Genomic DNA, 12,848 nt, shown 5'->3' on the forward strand with positions numbered 1-12,848 from the left:
AAAAAACCACAGAAGCAAGAGAAATCCTATCCAATCATGCAATTTTCCTTCAAAAAAGTATAGAAAGAGAAGAGAGCACATTTCAATGAGCTTTTTTTGTTAATAAACACAGAGAAAGTATCCTAGAATGCCAAGAATCTACCTAGACTTAGGGGTTGGTTGAGAATAAAAGAAACTGAGACTCTCCTGACATCTCCAAATGTCTATCCCATCTTTTTGCCTTACCCAGAAAGGTTCCTCTTTCCAATTTCTCTCTCCCTCTCTGTCTGTCTCTGTCTCTCTGTCTCTTTCCATATGTTCTGCCCTAATTCAAGAAGTCTCCTATTCCGCAGCTTCTCCACTCAGAAAGGGGAAATATAAAAGGAAAATCTAAAGAATTCACTCCTTAAACATGGAATTATTGAATGAGATTAGAGGTCAAGGTGCTGAGAGGAAAAAGAAAATCACACTAATCACAGTTAGCTACCCATGTTAAAATGATATTCACCTTAGCAGTGAAAGAAAATCCCCACAGAACCAGACCACCAGGCAAAACTATATAGCCAATCAGACTTCTAGGCATGAGAGCTCCTGGATTTGGTAGAAAACCCTATGATGTCATTTGATGGGGTCACAAATGGAATTTCCCATAGGGTAACAATTTGTCACTTTCATTTCTCAGCAAATGTCCAAGGTCCTTCTGGAGTGTCCTGATTTTTCTAGATCTTAATGAATGGGCTTTTAAAAGAGAAAGGGGTTCCCCTAGACATGAGATCAAATAGGACAGATAGATATAACTTTTTAATGTTGTGAAACCTTGTCATTTTATCACCATCCAAATGCATCAGAACACTGATTATCTTAAGCATAATATCTTCCATAATATCCGGCACTGAGCTCTGGGCAAACTTGCTCTTGCCATCAGGGAGCTTACATTCTATTGAAGGATCGTAGACAATTTTAGCTGGGAGGTCAAAGAGGCAAAATTATTTGCCCAAGTTCACACAACTAGAAAATGGCAGAATTCTCTTTTTATACACTTTGACAGCTTTTTTTACACTAGTATCGATGATTTTATGCTAATACTTTCATTCACATTGCCTATCCCTACTGTGAACATATGTATGGCCCAAAGACAGCAAAGCCAACTGCACCATACTGGATCCATGACCTTGTGCTCATAGGCACAATGCTCTTAACCACTAGCTAACAAGCCATAGACAGTTAGAAGAGAAAGCATTAAGATAAACGATTCCATAAGTAACTGATATCTTACACACACACACACACACACACACACACATCCTTGATTTCAATTAACATGCTTAAGCCTTTTTTGTCACTTGAAAAGAGCAGCATATGGTTAAAGAAATTTAACTTAATCCAGGAAAACAAAGAAGGCTCCCCAGCAACTTGGGAACATATGGATTTCTTGGTTCAGTGAACTTATTTGAATGCAATTCTTATACAACCAACACTAGCTAGTCTACGGTATTTTTTTCATCGATCTACCTGAGACTCTATTATTTCAGTGCCATTGACAGCCTTCACATATTTAAGAGATTCATTTGAGTAATTACTAATTAATTTGGGAGGGGAGCACTCTATTACTAATTAATGTTTGTAAAGTAATTTTCAAATATAAAGCATTATAGAGGAGCTAAACAGTAAGTATTATTACTCTCCCCCCTCATACAGCATCTTAAATCATTTGTATAGCCAAACAGCACCAATGACATGTTCAAAAGACTTATTAGCTAAAAACTATTTCATTTCTACGGCTTAGGAGTATATTAAGGGTGGGTGGGGAATGACTAAATTACTCATGGAACTATAAAAAAAATTTTTCATAGATTGGGCTCTAACTTAGGTTTTATATTGTATTGCATTTCTGAAATAAATGTTATTTCTTGCTCTTGAAGGTTGGGTTGGCTTTATTCTGCCCTTCATATTATATATCTAACCCAAGTATGTTCAGCTTGGGGTGGGAAGCAATTTAAAAAGAAAACACATTTAAAAAGTAGGGGAGTGAAACAAGGCAAAATAGCCTCTCATTAGCACCTGTTCTTTTGCTGATGTCCATCACTTTTTTACCACACCCCCAAATCAATTCTCCCCATTGCCTGAATTCCAGTCAGCCCACCTAAGAGTAAGAGGATGTGGTATATAAGCAATGTACCACAAGTAGTCAAATGAGACTGGTAGCAGTAACGGCAAGAATATACAAACTCCCAAATATCCTTGAGAATTTAAGTAATACATTATATTGAAAATGAAGCATTATCCCACAAAAACTTTTGCCCTCATCGGAAATTTGGGAACAAGATTACAAATAGATATTACCATACCAAATACTTATAACCTCCAAATTAAGTGGAATGAAAAGCTTTTGAAATATAGAGACCTAGCAGACAAAAGAAAAACTGTATGAATAGCATGGGGAATATATCATTGCCATTGTCCTATCTATTATTACAATTACTCCCAAAATGCCTACCAAAGGACTAGCTTACCATTGTTGTTGTTGTTATAACTTTAGAAACCATAAAGTCCAACCACTATCCCCATGTAACAGATAAGGAAACTGAGGTCCAGAGAGAACTGAGTGATTTGTCCTTGGGCAAGTCACTACACCTGTCTATGTCTCAATTTCAGCAACTACAAAATAAAGACTGGTGTGCTTTATAATTTAAGTTCCAAAAAAATATGTATAAGGTAAATTTTTATAATGTCCACCTCATTTTTTAAGGAATGTCTCTATTACAAGGCTAATGAGTGTGGAATAAGGAGCTGTTTTAAAGATGGAATAAATAGAATTTGAACCTGGGTCTTGTAAGCTAGCATAATCAATTGAGCAATATATACTTATTAAGCACCTACTATGTGCTATGAAGCAACAGATAGGCTTTGCCCTCAAGGAGCTTACAATCTAATGGGGGGAGACAAGATGCAAACAAATGTATACAAAACAAATTATATACAGGATAAGTAGGAAATAATTAACAAAGGGAAAGCAGTAGAATTAAGACAAATTAGGAAAGATTTCCTTTTAGTTATGGGATTTGAGTTGGGACTTGAGGAAATCAGGGAAGTCAGTAGGTAGACATGAGAGAGCATTCCAGGCATGGAAGGCAGCCAGAGAAAATGCCCAGTGCCAAAAGATAAAGTATCTTGTTTGTGGAACAGCCAGGAGTACAGCAATAATACTACCTATCGTCTGGGACAGTTATGAGGCTCAAATGAGACAATATAAATGCTTCATAAATGATATAAATATCAGACCTTAATACTATGATGAAAATTCATAGCTAGTGTTTCACTGCATAGTCCCAAATTCACTGTGCCATACAGGATCTCAATAAATACCTGTTACATCCAATCGGAATTTTACTCCTTTTGGCCAAAGGAGTACGGCCAGACATAACAGAGCTTGGAGTAGATACAAAGGAGTCCAAAGCCTTGAAAATGTTAATAAAATAGGAAGTGCTTAGCAAACCTTAAAGTACTATATAAATATTTACTAGTATTGTTAAAGCTCCAGTAAGAGTAAAGTTGGCACAAATTTGAATGGAAAAAATAGGGTAAAATATTTAAATTATCATCATAAGAGGAAGCATCAAACTAATATGTCTTGATTAGAATTCTTGATGATGAAGGAGGCAGTAAAATAGAAATTCTAGTAGTTATATAAAGGTCTATTCAACAATAGGTAATTTCTCTTTTATGGCATCATTATTGGATTACTAGCAGTTAAAATTATTTCCCCAAAAATTTGTAGGAGTGGCTCCAAATGGAGGAGATAGATTTTGAAGTAACCATAATGGTTCCTATAAATAGTAACTATAGATACACCCTTACATTAGGAAAAGGTGCCAGAATTTTTTAGGGACACAGCATTCACAGACCCTAACTATAGCTTTACACCAGAGCCCTAAATCTAAATGCACTATGATATATTGGTAGCAGTACTAGACTGGGAATCAATGGAGACCTCAATTTAATATCCCTAATACTTATTAGGGGATTTAGTTGTTGATGTTCAGTTGTTTCACTCATGTCTGACTCTTTATGACCCCATTTGTGATTTTCTTGGCAAAGATACAAGAGTGATTTGCCATTTCCTTCTCCAGCTTGTTTTAGAGTTGAAAAAACTGAGGCAAACTGGGTTAAATGACTTGCCCAGAGTCACACTGCTATTAAGTGTCTGACACCAAATTTGAACTCAAGAAGATGAGTCTTCCTGACTCTAGGCTCATCATGCTGCCGAATTAGGGATTTAAGAACTCCTAAAAAGGGGTTCTTAACCTTTTTTTAATGTCATAGACTCATTTGGCAGTCTGATGAAAGCCTATGGATCCTTTCTCAGGAAAAAAAAATGTTTTTAGGTACATAACAACAATGTACATAGGATTACAAGAGAAACTAATTATGTTGAAATATAGTGATCAAATTATTGTTTTCCAAATGTTCATGGACTCCAGATTAATATCCACTCTAGATATTTACTTGGTTTGTGATATGGGCAAGTCACTGTCTCTCTAAACCCCAGTTTCCTCATCTGTAAAATGAAAATAAGCATACATGCAGCATCTGTCTCTCAGGGGTGAGATATAAAGAGATATAAACCAGAATGTTAGAATTTGAGCTCCATTTGAACAGCAATTACCTCACTTTACTATTTGTTTCCTAGCTTAGGACATGACAATCACATTTATATTCCATTCCATTATTATTGTTACGTTCTCATCTTGCAAACTTAGAGTTGAGTTACCAGGTAACATTGACACAATCCCCTCAAGCCCACTCAAGTCAAGTCAACAAGACTCATCTTCCTGAGTGCAAATATGACCTCAAATATTTACTAGCTGTGTGACCCTGAACAATTCACTTGACCCTGTTTGCCTCAGTTTCCCCATCTGTAAAATGAGCTGGAGAAGGAAATGGTAAGTCACTCCAGTATCTTTGCCAAATGGGCTCATGAAGAGTCATACTCAACTGAACAATAAGTCAAGTCAATAAGCAGTTATTAAATACCTACTATGTATCAGGAACTGTGCTGAGTTTTGCATGTAAAATCCTTACAAGGAGTGTACCCAGGAGCACTGGTTGTTATGTACATGCTGCCCAGTTACCCCCATCTTGTTCACCTCTCATTCTAGTTTCACACAAGTCTGCGTCTCAGTTTCCTCATCTACAAAATGAGAGAGTTGAACTAAATAAGCCCTTTCTTAACTAAGTAACTTTCTTAACTAAGTCTTTCTTATTTCTAGATTTTGAATTTGTCACAGAGAGAATTGGAAATCCCTACTTTTATCCTCAAAACTTTGGACATTGCCAAAGCAGAAATGAGAGATGCTGATCAATTTTCAGGCCCCTCATTTGACCCTCAACTGGTTTCTGTTGATAAGAGTCAGATGTGGCTGCTGCTGAGTCTACAATTGCCCATAGAGTAGAACACAGAAAAAATAAGACCTTTAATTTTTCTTAATGCAACTGGATATCATTTAAGGTAAGTTGATTATGTTGGTTTAACCCTTTTGGTTCCATGATCGAGAGGAAATTTTATTAATAATTTGCTTATATCTTTTAACAATCTGCTTTTAATTATCTTTTAATCTATTTATTATCTTTTAACATTTGCTAATACTTTTATAGGCATTTGGGGAGTCCTTAGGGGTCTTGCTTCATTAAAAATAGATGACACTATATCCCAGATCCAGGATTGCTGATTCTTTCCATTGCCACAGGGCAAACTCCACGTTTTCTACTTCACAAATTCTTGAAAAGATTCATAGGATAGAAAGACTTGGTTTGGGAATCAGAGAATCAAAATCCCAACTTTGATTTTTGTTACTTGTATAACCTTGGCCAAAACATGTAGCCTCTCTAGGCATCAGCTTCCTTATCTTTGAAACGATGGGTTGGAAGAGAAGACTTCTAAGCACACTTAGAGTTCTAACTCTATGATCCTAGAATACACTAACAGAGTCATTTTTTGTTATTCAGTTGTTTTTTCAGTCATGTCTGACTCTTCGTGACCCCTAGGGTTCTCTTGACAAAGACACTGGAGTGGTTTGCCATGTCCCTCTCCAGGTCATTTTACAGATCAGAAAACTAAGGCAAACAGGATTAAGTGACTTGCCCAGGGTCATACACCTAGTAAATGTCTGAGGCAGGATTTGAACTCAGGGAGAGGAGTCTTCCTGGCTTGGCACTCTATTTCCTGTTCCACCTAGCTTCCCCCTCCCCCATTCCATCCCCAATTCTCATGTTTTGGTTTGTGTTTTTTTGTTTCTTTTTTTCCAGGCCATTGTTTTTTAATTTTTTTTTTCCCTTCCTGATTCACATTGCTCATCAAACACCCTTTCAAAGGTACTGTAGCTAAAATTGTATGTGTATCATGGACTCATAGTCATAGAATCATGTGAGGTGCTAGGTGATGGTTTGCTTAGTTCTTTAAATATCTTTATTTTTAAAACTACAACTTTTTGACAAGAAAAACTAAAAATGTTAATACTTCAAGTTTGAGAGGTTTTTTCTTTTGTTTTGTCATTTTGGCTTATTATTATAAAACATTATGCTCTATTGAAAAAGAATCCTGAGTTCTGATGTGTATTCTGCTACAGAGTCACTGTATGACCTTGAATTAGTCCTTCGGTCAATTTTGCACTGCAGTTGACTCACTTATGAATGAGCCTGATAACACCTATCCTATCTCCCTCACAAGGCAGTTATTAAATGAGATTATATGTAAAAGTAATCTGAAAAGTACAAGGTGACAGGCAAGTGATTTCTGGTATAACAATTGAGCCAGGACTTCCAATTAAGATGGTGATGTGAGGTCCTAGAGAAAACCGAGTCTCCCGCAAAAACCCAGCAAAGATATATAAAATTGCAACAGATAGAAAATGATCAAGAAGACCAAAAAGAAATGACGGTTAAGAGACTACATCTAATCCATGACTGCATAAGAAAATGGCCAGGAACCCAGAGGCCCTCAGAGAAGGGCTTCACCAAGGACAAGCTTTGGTAAATAGGGATTGAAGCCTATAGGATCTCTAAGCAAATAAGGGCAGAAGTGAAGAGTGAAGCCAATGCCAGGTCATATAAATGAAAGTAGGAAATTCTCAGCCCTGAGCTATTGGGATAGCATCAGAAGATAGAACCATTCCCCAATAGGTCACTAGGTTATGTTTCAGAGCACTCAGAACCACAGAAGAACACAGACCACCTCAAAAACCAGGTGCACATGCCAGGTATCATTTACAGGAGACCTGAGACCAGCTTGGTCACTAACAATTGATTAGAGCCTGTCAGGGCCATATCAGAAGAAAAAAACAAATCCCAAAATGAATGATGTGTAAGGATAAAAAGATAGAAACAGGCCAAAGCCAAGCCTGACAATGAACCACCAAGAGAGGATAAAAGAAGCCAGGGATTACAGCAGAGGGTATGGATCAGGACCAGAGAGGTACTGCAGTTATAACAGCATCCAAATTACAGCAAGACCAAACTGTACCTGCCTACCCTCTCCAACAGTATTTATCTTCTATCACCTTTTGATTCTTTGTAAAGAGTAAGGTGGAGAAAAATAAAGGAAAAAGGTGTAAGAAGATATGATGGTGAGAAAAAACATAATTAACAATCATAGAATTTGAGTGAAATGATTTACTAACAAAATGGAGGAAGGGGAAAATGAATATAAAATGGAATCCAAAAATAAGATTCTACAAGAAATATAGTTGAAATATAAAATTCTCAAAGACTAAAATGAGCTATTGGATCCAAATTTATTATGCCTGAGATGAATCCAAATGTAGGGATGGCAATGACAATCTCAGACAAAGCACCAGAAAAAATAAACATGGCCATGTTTAAAGGTACTGTTGGTAATGAAATAATAGCAGTATTTGATATATGTGTACTAGATCACATAACATTAAAATAAGTAATTTAAAAGAAACTAAAAACAGGGAAAACCTGAGAGAAAGACTAAAATAGTTGGCAACCTCAAGTGAACCCTTCAGACCTATTCAAATCTAACAAAAACATATGCAAGAAAGAAGATAAGAACCTCAATAAAATTTTAGAAAAGTTAGATGTCTTTAGGAATTTCTGAACAGGGGTTAAAAGGAAAATATATATTTTCTACCTATGTGTGGTACCTTTTTAAAAAATAAACTATGTGCTAAGGCTTATAAATCTCATAAATAAATGAACAAAAGCAAAAAAAAATTAAAACATCCTTATATCCCATGATCCAATAAAAATTAAAAGCAATATAGGGTTTTTAAAGGGAGGACTTGTATTTAAATGAAGATCAGATAATTTAATCCTAAAGAATTGATGAGTCAAAGATCAAGTCATAGAAACTGGATAATTCCATTGAAAAGTACTATAATGAGGCCACATTTAAAAACTTAAGGAATGGAACCAAAGTATTCCTTAAGGATAAATATGCATGTCTAACTTATTCCATTGGCACAAGCTAAAAGTAGCTGATTAATGAACTGGGAGTTCAAACACAAATATCTAGAAAACAACAAATGAAAACTCCAAATTTTAAAAATGTAAATTCTGAAAACTCGAGATAATTTTTTTAATTACATTGATCAAATGAGGGGCTGCTTTTATTTTTAACATTAGTAAAAGAAGGTAAGCTATTCAATTATTTAGCCAATTTGATTTTAAGAGACAGAGGGGAAAATGTTAAAATAAAAAGGGAAATTATAGAAACAATTAGAAACTATTTTGTCCCACTACATGGACAAGAAGACTGAAAAACAAATGGATCAACTGTTCTCCAAAATACAAGGTGGAGAGGGGAAGGGAGAGAAGACTTTCTACTAAATTCCTTCAATGATACAAATATGATCCTTATACATGGGGTAGAGAGAAAGAGAACACAGGAAAAAAAACATCAAATCTCTAATGAAAATTGAAATAAATATTTTAAATAAATACTAACAAAAAAAGCTACAGCAACCTACTAAAAAGATTATGCAATATGACTAGGTTGGATTTATACCAGGAATGCAGGATTGCTTCAATATTAGGAAAATTCTAAACATTTTAGAAGAGAAAAAGAATAATAATGTTATTGGTATAAAACATTTTAAAAGGTTTTGACAAAATATAACACCTTTTCACATTTTTAAAACACTAAAAATCACAGGAATTAATGGATCTTTCTTTAATATGGCAATATTTCACCATCTATAATATTTTTTTAAATGCTAGAGATCTTTCCAGAAAGAACAGTGTAAATCAAAGACGCCCATAATCACTACTATTATCTAATACAATTCTAGAAATGCTAACTATGGAAAATAGAATAAGGAAAAGAAATTGAGGGAATAAGTGTAGGCAAAGAAGAAACAAAATTATCACTATTTTATAGATGATATGATGGATTAGTTAGAGAGCCCTAGAGAGTCAACTAAAAATAAATTGAAAACTAATAAATTTATTATTAACAAAGAAATAATGAATAATCCTTTCTGATCTCATTCACTAATTCTCAGAGATATCTAACTTTTCTAAAAATGTGTTCAGGTTCTTAATTTCTTTCTTATTTACTTTTTTGTTAGATTTGTCTATGGCTTGAAAGAGGCATACTCAAGTCACCTATTATTTTAGTCTTAATGTCTATTTTCCCCTATTTCCAGTCAGTTCAATTTACAGAATATAAGACACATTCACAAAAATCATCAGCCTTTACATTATCAGCAAAACTAAGAAGAGACAGAAAAGGAAATTGTATTCAAAGTAACTACAGGATTCATAAAACATCCATTTTCAAAGAGATTGCAATTATATAAGTAAAGTTACAAAATATTCTTTACAGAAATAAGGATAGAAAAATAATAAGATATATATTAGTTGCTCATGGTTGGGCAATGATAATACAATAAAAATGACAGTACTAGCTAAATTAATTTTGATTTACTACTATACTAAACTACCAAAGAATTACTCTATAAAACTAGACAAAATAATAACAAAAATCATCTGGAAGAATATGAGGTCAAAATCTCAAAGGAAATAATGAAAACAAGATTTCTTTTTCTTTTCTTTTTTTTGGCTTTTTGGAGGGTAATTGGGGTTAAGTAACTTGCCAAAAGTCATACAGCTAGTAAGTGTGTCAAGTGTCTGAGTCTGGATTTGAACTCAGGTCCTCCTGACTCCAGGGCCAGTGCTCTATACATTGAGCCACCTAGCCACCCCACAAGTATCAGATTTCTAACTACACTAACAAGCAGTAATCATCAAAACAGTTTGCCACTGATTTTAAAAATTAATTGATCAATAAAATAGATTAAGTATAGGGGACCCAGAATTAATTGAGCTTGGTAGCATAGTGTTCAGTAAGTCCAAGGACACTGACTACTGGTTTAAGGACTAGTACTATTAAGAAAACAAAAAAAAAACTCAAAAAATTGGGGAAATTGGATCATATTTTGGGAGAGATTGGGCTTAGACCAAGCCTCTAGTCTCCTGAAAGCAGTATCCTAGCATCCTAGCATGTTACACATGGGGTGAAACCATATGGACATATATCAAATCCCCATCATGTAAGCTCTATGAAATTTTAATTACTTTTTTGGAGATAACATTCACTTCTTCCAATTTACTCCCCTCCCCCCAAAAAGCAAATTATTTATCAAATTTTTAAAAAATTAATTATAATGACCATTCTACACAGGGATCATCAAATAATTTCTTACTACCAACCACTAAGGGGTAAGATCCCCCATTATTCCATCCACGGCCAGAATGGGAATTTCATTGAAGATGCTTGCCCTCCATGTTTTCAAGATCTCCTCTCACTTGGAAGCCTCCCACCATTCACTAAGTAAATCTACTGATTTCTTACACATGTCCTAACGTCACCCCTTATTAGCTCTAGCAATAGAAATACCATTAATTCAGCGTATACAGTGCTTTAAGGTTTGCAGAGCACTTGATATACATCATTTCATTTGATTCTTTCAACTTCTCTATGAAGCAAATATTACGATCCCCCAAAATGAGACTCAGAGAGTTTAAGGGATATACTCAAGGACACACAGCTAATAATTACCTGAGGGAGGGAGAATTTAAACCCAGGTATTCTTGACTCTAAGTCTAGGGCTCTATCCCCATATACATACATACACAGATATACATACATACACATACATATATACATACACACATATACATATATGTATCTATATATATACACATATATATGTATACACACATACATACACACACCAACATCCCCGAATCTCTATAGTCTCTGAGTTATTTAAGGAAAAGAGTATCCCTGGGTTAATTTGCTACCACAAACTATAGCTGGAACAAAATCCAAACCTAGCTGGTCTTAAGTGTCTTCCCTGTCTTCATTCAAAACTTAGTTCACATCTCCTTTATCATTAGCATCTTCTCTCTGAGATTACATTACCATCCTTTTATATCATATATATCTCATACATACATAGTTCTTTGCATTTTCCTGAGCTCCTTAAGGGCAAGCAAGCACCTTGTTTTGCCCTTTTTTTTGTATAGCCAGTACATAGTAAGTGTTGAATCAATGTTTGTTTACTAACTGAATTATAGAGAGAACCTTCTTCCTCCCCCCTTAGTAAAATCAATTCTGCAACTATTCCAGCTTCCTTCTTGGTAGATTATAGCTGAGACCTGAGGGGCCTTTCAAAGCAAGACAGGGTTTCCACTTTTTTTATCTTAATTAACTTTTAGAGAGCAAGAAATGTACAATTAGCCTGGGAGAACATTGAATTCTACCAGAAAATAAGTCAGAAAAGGTTAATTTGTAGACTTTTCTTGAAGTCCTCAGTTAAGTCTCCCAGGAAAGACATGTCACCATCTTCACATCAAATATAAGAATTGTTACCAACTTCCTTACCTCTTCTAACAAAAATATGCATCCATCATAAATGCTTCAAGGCCCAGAAATAATGCAATTCACCAGCTAAGCAAAACTGACCTGTCCAGCTTGGGCATGTACCAATCATAAAGTTATCATCATCCCTCAGAGTATTAACCTCAAGCAACTCTACTGAGGTTCAGTTCTACCTACAGAGCATGTTCTCTAGAGTTAAAGAACCTGGGCTCATATCATAGTTGCTAAGTCTTCGTGACTTTGGGCAATTAACATGTCAGTTTCCTCCTCTGAAAAAAATGAGGGGACTGCACTAGATGGACTCTGAAATTCCTTCCAGAACTAGATCTATGATCTTAATAACCTGTGGCCGAAGCATAGATTGTCCAGGGAGGCAGCTACATTTGTACAATGGCCCAGATAGGCTCCTTTCCTCCTAGGAAAGTGAGCATACACATCCTCAGCAGGGGTTGGGCAGTACATAGAGGCCTCAGAAGCTCAAATAAATTTCCCTTGGTTTGCCAGGGAAAGGATCAAAACCATTTGTAAGTTCTGGTACAGTCTTAAAAGTTTACTTGCCACCAGTCAAAGATAGCAGTCGTTATGTACTCTTAGCCTAGTATTGATTTACTTCTATCCTTCAGACCTTTGGAGGAGGTAGGGGAAGCAGCTCCAGGGCTGCCTTGTTTCATCTTCCCAGAAGGCACCAGGCAAGAGTTATCAGAGGTTTGCATTTTCTCAGTTGACTCCAAGGGTTGTATCTTAGGATACACAGTTGAGATCATGTTACTAAAAACAATTTACAAACCACCAAACTCTCGGTCTGAGCAAACAGGTCCTACTTCCTAGTAGTCATACCTCCCCCTCCCTTCATGAGTGTCTCACTAACTCCTACACTCTCTCCTTCTCCTTTCCCCCAAATGTTGTACCAACAGCCCCAGAGCAAGCTGATAGAGGACACTTTGAACTTCTTGCTTTTATT

This window comes from Petaurus breviceps, unplaced genomic scaffold, assembly GCF_028583685.1.
Source record: "Petaurus breviceps papuanus isolate PSGF00001 unplaced genomic scaffold, PetGlider_PUasm1.0 118, whole genome shotgun sequence".
In the NCBI taxonomy this organism is placed as follows: Eukaryota; Metazoa; Chordata; class Mammalia; order Diprotodontia; family Petauridae; genus Petaurus; species Petaurus breviceps.